This window comes from Mytilus edulis, chromosome 9, assembly GCF_963676685.1.
Source record: "Mytilus edulis chromosome 9, xbMytEdul2.2, whole genome shotgun sequence".
Taxonomy (NCBI): domain Eukaryota; kingdom Metazoa; phylum Mollusca; class Bivalvia; order Mytilida; family Mytilidae; genus Mytilus; species Mytilus edulis.
Window position 1 is genome coordinate 77,916,746 of NC_092352.1, and position 4,596 is coordinate 77,921,341.

At 30.4% G+C, this 4,596-nt stretch overlaps 1 long non-coding RNA gene across 1 annotated transcript; it reads right to left on the bottom strand.

The window, feature by feature from the left end:
• Positions 1-972: 972 nt before the first annotated feature.
• LOC139490446 (uncharacterized) lies at positions 973-2,848 on the bottom strand. The gene is made up of 3 exons (XR_011656331.1): positions 2,462-2,848; positions 2,027-2,105; positions 973-1,464 (listed from the first exon to the last, which is right to left on the bottom strand). It is a non-coding gene; the product is annotated as an uncharacterized lncRNA (long non-coding RNA).
• Positions 2,849-4,596: the final 1,748 nt, after the last annotated feature.

A 4,596-nucleotide genomic window follows, 5' to 3' on the forward strand; every position in this document is an offset into this window, starting at 1 on the left:
AAAATAAGATTATTCTTTTTTCAAAATACTACATCTACCGAACAAAACTACAAGAAGTTTTGCCAAATTTAAATGCTTTAAAAAACTATTTAAAGGAACACTTGAATTTAGAAAAATACATTTCATTTAAAAACCTCTCTGTAGAGGAATATAACAAATACTGGAGTCCCTGGGCCCCTATCATAGAATAAATAATAAATGTTAAAATTTGATTGAAACACCACTTATGCATATCGCAAGAACAAGTAAGACTTCAATGTTATAAGATATTTATTTATTTTCAAGCTACTATTGCACCACCATATATATTCAATTGTTGTTTTATTATATAATACTTCTTTTGTGTTAAAATGCCATTCTGTACACCTTTGTTCATACATGTTGTGCTAGTCTATTTGTTACAATAAAGAAAATTCATTATAAAAAAAAAAAATAAGAATTTGAATATTTCATTCTGCTTACGAAATATATTTTTTAATTGCATTTGAATAGTATCAACAACTTCGAATATATTTTAAAAGTTTTATTCAATATTCACGTACGAAATATTCACGTACGAAATATAACTTTTGAAATTGGCTGAACTTAAATTGGATTAATAACATATAGCTGTAATACCACCATTGATTTTTCCCTATTAGTCTTTGTTAAATTGGCACTTTTAAAAAAATCGTACAGTATTTACCTTTATTTCAACCAAAGAAATACTTTGCATGTGTAAAGTTCAATCCTTTCCAGTGATACAGTGAAAATTTCACACTACATTTCATTGCATATAAGAAAGGAACCACCGCCGAGGGTAGACAACCCAATTTTTACACTGTTATTTACTGGTTACCTGCTTTGGTAACTATGTAACCGTAACGTTCCAAAATATTTTATAAGACCATCAAATAAAAAAACAATGATGCTTTCAGACACCCAACATACATATTTACGACTCAGAAAATTTAAGTGCATTGAAATGCAGGGTTAATTTTCTACAACTGTCAAATTCAAGGGAATATTTTTTTAGGCCTACTTTCGTATGCAACCGGATGTGACGTACCATGATTTGGTGGTATTACACCTAAAGAACACCTAAATGTCAAATAAACTTAATGCAATTTTTTCCCCTCCAATTGCAAGTTATTTCAAGCATAACTGTCAAGTTTTGTCTCAGTCAGAACTATAGTTTCAGAGAAAATCACTATAATGTAAGGCCATATCCTACGGCAATTTCAGTCCAATTTCTTCGAAAAATCCTAATTTCAGTGTATCATTATAAAATGCAGTGTTGACTAATATCTGATCATAAACTCATGATATATGCATTCAAACAATTAAATAGAATACAAAAGACAACTTTAAGATGATAAACAATTTTATTGCACCTTTTAGAGTTCATTTGAAGGTCTGTTTTGGTCTGTTTTAGTCCATTTTCCCTCCTTCCTTCCTTTTTCATCAAAACTTGATATCTTGTGTCTGAAAAATAAAAAAAATGTGATTATTTTCCCACAAAAATGATATAAATGTAATGTTAAATCAATAATTAAAGTGTTTTAGCTGAAAGAACTGTCTCTATAAATGTTAACAGTCTACACGGAGGTTTCTATAAGCCCTTATGTGTAACTTGAGTTTTTGGTCTGTTCCCCTAGTGTGAGAAATAACGGTTCCCTTTCAGTCAATCATTTATTGCTACTGGTATCAAAGTCTTTTTATTTACTCATAACAGTATATTTCTAATAGATTTACACAAAAAGTCCACTTTCTTGTATTTTACATTAGAAAATGGGGAGAAAGAGTAATAAAAAAATACCTCAAAATGTTTTTAAAAAGGGTTATGTCCCTTGGAATGCTGGTACAAAAAATAATTGGTAAGAATTATAAAGTTTAAGTATGTGAGACTGGATTGTGATGTGTATAAATCCAGGACAAATAAGTGTTTAGATGAGTTATTGTCTGTGCAAAATGTAGACGGCACAATGGCAAATTGTAAACTTTTGCGGCCAAAACAAAAAAAAACATGATGATAGTTGATACATACTTTAATGCTGAAGTGTCATCTGCAGACCAATTCACATATAAGATTTTTCAACAGAATGCTCTTCAGAACATGGTTAACACTGAAATAAAAAAATCACATGTTGTATAAACAAAACAAAAACTGTAAGGGTAATTTAAAATTTAACATAGTAATCTAAATACAGCTTCGTCTGTCCACCCATTTGACTAAGAAAACACCCGTAAACCCCCATTTCAATGCAATTTTACCTCGAACGTACTTTCTGTGTCTAAATCCATTCCGAATAGTCAATGTTTACAATGTATGAACTGGTTTATTAATAACTTTTAAAAATGAAAGTACAATAGGGTCACGAGTGCACATTTAGTTTCCCTAAATAGGTGTAATACCACCATTGATTTTTCCCTATTAGTCTTTGTTAAATTGGCACTTTTAAAAAAATCGTACAGTATTTACCTTTATTTCAACCAAAGAAATACTTTGCATGTGTAAAGTTCAATCCTTTCCAGTGATACAGTGAAAATTTCACACTACATTTCATTGCATATAAGAAAGTAACCACCGCCGAGGGTAGACAACCCAATTTTTACACTGTTATTTACTGGTTACCTGCTTTGGTAACTATGTAACCGTAACGTTCCAAAATATTTTATAAGACCATCAAATAAAAAAACAATGATGCTTTCAGACACCCAACATACATATTTACGACTCAGAAAAATTTAAGTGCATTGAAATGCAGGGTTAATTTTCTACAACTGTCAAATTCAAGGGAATATTTTTTTAGGCCTACTTTCGTATGCAACCGGATGTGACGTACCATGATTTGGTGGTATTACACCTAAATAAGAAAAAAATAAATTAAAAAAATACTGAACTCTAAAAACAATTCTAAACGGAAAGTCAATAAGTAAATAGCAAAATCAAAAGACCAAACACATCAAGCGAATGGATAACAACTGTTAAATTCCTGACTTGAAGCAGGCATTTTCTTGTGCAGTAGATTTAACATTACTTAATAGCTACATGTAGCTAAACCTCTCACTTATATGCCAAAGCATAACATTATATTATTGAAATAGCTATGTAGATATTATAAAAAGGAAGATGTGGTATGATTGCAATGATACAACTATCCACAAAAGACCAAAATGACACAGACATTAACAACTATAGGTCACCGTACGGCCTTCAACAATGAGCAAAACCCATACCGCATAGTCATGTTTCAACGTAATTTACACTTTATAAAGCACGAATTACCAAGATGTCAAAGACATAATCATTTTGCTACTTGATAAGATAATTTATGATTTGAACTTCCTTGGAACTCGGTATTTGTTTTTATTTGACTTTTAAAATAACAGTTACACTACAGTCGTGACTTTCAATTTTGTATTGTGTTATTGAAATTGAACCTTCACAGAGTTGTATCATCAAAGTGCATTTTCCTCAATAGCATTTACCTTAACTTGAAAAAAATTAATATTCATATATTTCTTGTAAAACATTTAAAAATTATAGATGTTAAAAAACGAGATTCAGTACATAATTAAGTTATTATAATATAAGCTAAATAAGAATAGTAAAAGGGTATATACGAGAGTTTTTATCTATTGGCTTATCAGAAATATTGTTTGGAACCCTTTATTGAGCTATTGATGCTAACAGCAACTCTTTTTGATGGATCGTCGTCCAAGTGCAATCATACCACACATTTTATTTCAAGATTACGCATAGTGTTTACGCTGTCATCTTTGCAGAACCATATATGACTTACTTCCCTTGGATCGATGATGCAAAATCCGTTAAAGATAGCAACGGGTTTGTTTTTCTGCAATGCACTTTTACGTCTTCCTTTATTTTTTCATCAACATTTCATATTCATTAGTAACGGATGAGTAGACAAAAAGCGCGGTTTGTGTAAAGAAACAAATTATAAGTTGGTTATCTTTGATGAGTGTATTCAGAAACGTGAATGTTACTCGGAAAATACATTTCTACTTCTCCTCGACAATATGAAACAGTTTTTTTTGGTGTCATGTAAAATGATTATGCTAAAAAAAAGCTCTGGTGTCCTATACACAAATACACTATAGCGTGAGGCAAATATTAATCAAAAACAGGTGATGGAACCAATGATCTCCATAATCGAAAGTACGCTAATACAAGACCATTGAGCCCTTTTTTTTTTTTTTTTAGTTTTGTAATAAAATTGATGAGACATGAAACAATCAAGCAAATAAGTTATAATTTAAAACATAAATTTTAGTTTCGCAAAGATTCATGTTTTGGTAGTAATATATATATAACAGAAATTTTATTTTCGAATTGTAGGAATATAAAATATCTTCTACTTTCTTTTAAGTGTACACTTGAAGCATGTAGGAAGGTTAATTTGCACTTCATTATGCTATGTTTTCCTTTAAATCTTGCAAAGCCACAGGAAAGGTTTCTACTGCGCAGTGAATGTAATCTTGTCAATTTGCTTTTGTTACAAGACAGCTGTTATACATTACCATTAATGATGAATTAATACATCGTTTGCAATCCAGTAAAAGACATGTAAGATGCATTAAATGTTTTTAAGG